Source organism: Oncorhynchus kisutch, linkage group LG11, assembly GCF_002021735.2.
Source record: "Oncorhynchus kisutch isolate 150728-3 linkage group LG11, Okis_V2, whole genome shotgun sequence".
NCBI classification, from domain to species: Eukaryota; Metazoa; Chordata; class Actinopteri; order Salmoniformes; family Salmonidae; genus Oncorhynchus; species Oncorhynchus kisutch.
In genome coordinates this window covers 41169334-41171535 of record NC_034184.2, presented here as the reverse complement: position 1 = coordinate 41171535, position 2202 = coordinate 41169334, and the positions used below count along the sequence as shown (strand labels likewise).

Genomic DNA, 2202 nt, shown 5'->3' with positions numbered 1-2202 from the left:
CTCACTATCTGGAATGCTCTTTAGGCTTTATTGGCCAAAGACATAAATCTCCTCTGTCAGTGCTCTCTGAGGCCCATCCTCAGTGGAACACACAATAGTCGACAGATTCTATTCTGTCGAATAAAACAACCATTCTAATGCAATACACTGATTATAATATAATCTTTCAAGCACTATAACATAATCTTGCAATTTTCCACGAAATAAGTAATGCATGTATTTACTTGTTGAAGGTCTTGGACACAGGTTTTCGTGAAATGTGTTCCGCTTTGTGAAAAGGGCTCGATTGGGCCTATTCCATAGTTCGTAAGGCTCTGATTGTGACCACTTGTGGACAACGTCCTTCTCCTTAGTTGTCTGTGTTTACTTTCAATTGTTCTGGAACAGTGGTATTCTGAGGACAGCATATCAGCCGTATCGATGATCCCCAGAGTTGTGATGAGAGCAGTGTAGTCGACGATGGTGATTTGAACAGAATAACCGGATGGTCCTACTTAAATTCACTTTCTTAGATACGGTACTTACAACAGCTACTCAACCGTAACATTGATTGTTAGAGGCTACTTTGTAATCTTCAACTCGTTGATGTTCAGGATCGTGACCAATGGAGAAGTAGCTGCAGCTTGTGGTCCTTCTAGTCTAGTATGTTAATTCTTAACTCAGTCTTTTATACACTTGGGTAAAAAGGGGCGTTTTGTCATGCTGACATTTATTTATTTTATTTATTTTACCTTTATTTAACCAGGTAGGCAAGTTGAGAACAAGTTCTCATTTACAATTGCGACCTGGACATGCTCTCTGTGGTCCCTCAGGCGTGGCTAGTTACGGGGCAAAACATAATAAAAAACGATGATCTCATTAGAAATCTAAAATCACATTCCTATCTTAACAAAAATATTATCTTCATCCTTGATATGTCCTACACAGCGTAAATAATGTAAAACTGATATACACAGTGTGAAAGCTCTTCAAGTTAAAATATTTTCATTGTATCACTTCATACCATTTAATGACATCACAAAATTAATTTCTCATATTCCATCTCTCATCATTCCCCACATTTGGCTACTGAAATATATGGTCCCAGTGTTCACTGTTGGATGTTAAGAGTTTTGGGGCAGCAAAACCTTCTGTAACAAAGTGATTCCATTCACCAATACTAGAGACCAAAAGGAGTCGTCTGCTGCTACAATTTACGATTGACGTGAGGTGTCATAAAACCCCCACACCTATCCCCCCTCCCCTCTGCGGGTGAGAGGGCTCTGTAGACGCTGATCCATTGTAACCTGATCTTTGGATCCTCACAGGAGAGTCATGACAGTATGGATATATTTAGTATGCCAAAGTTCCCAGATGTCATATTAAATTCTCCAAAATACAAAGTATACACGCAGTGGACACTATTTCTGTACTTCTAGGGCCCATAATGCAATTCTTCAGAAAATGGGCGTGACTTCACAACATTTTCACATTTGAAGAAAATGGCAGAAAATAAGTCCAATGAGAGCAGATAAAAATGTAAGTACAAAATCGAAATAACAATGAACTAAATATAAAATGTTAAGCAATGTAATAAAAATGTGTGACTTTTCAAATAACGAATTCCGGTTCACAGGAAAGAGGCATACGGCCGTGAAGGGGCTTGCGTAAGTAGCTGAATTTCTGGGAACGTTATCTAACATTAACAATCACATGCAAACAGACTGATGGTTATGTCAAGACAGTTAAATTACTGCAGCTTTTATGATCTGGTTCTGTGCAGGAGTACTGTCTGGAGGGGAAGGTGGCTGCAGCCTGGATAAAGAAAAAAAAATGGGAGAACCTCAAAGGCATCTAAAATGTCTCAATATCTACATCATGTCCCGGTTGTATGGTGAGTGCAGCATTTTTTGGCTGTTTGTGCCCAAACTGTTTCTTTAAGGATTTGAAGTGCCCCCAAACTGGGGTGAATACAGAGGGAGGGGAGAGCAACACTGCCTCCTGGTAATGGTACATGCCATATATGAGGCAATTGGCAGCAGGCCTGCAATTACACCACCTGTTATAGTTGCCTCATCCAGCCAGGAGGTAGTGGTGTTTTCCAGAAAAGTGCAGGAGAAGAGGGAGAGGGTGAAAGAGGAGAGAACTCCCAAAATGAGGAGAGAGTCAGAGTGGGTCACACTACTCAGAGATGCAGGACAGAGATGAAGAGAAAGGCAGGCC

At 40.6% G+C, this 2202-nt stretch overlaps 1 long non-coding RNA gene across 1 annotated transcript; it reads left to right on the top strand.

The window, feature by feature from the left end:
• Nucleotides 1-1311: 1311 nt before the first annotated feature.
• LOC116376229 (uncharacterized) lies at nucleotides 1312-1868 on the top strand. The gene is made up of 3 exons (XR_004211630.1): nucleotides 1312-1518; nucleotides 1616-1646; nucleotides 1763-1868. It is a non-coding gene; the product is annotated as an uncharacterized LOC116376229 (long non-coding RNA).
• Nucleotides 1869-2202: the final 334 nt, after the last annotated feature.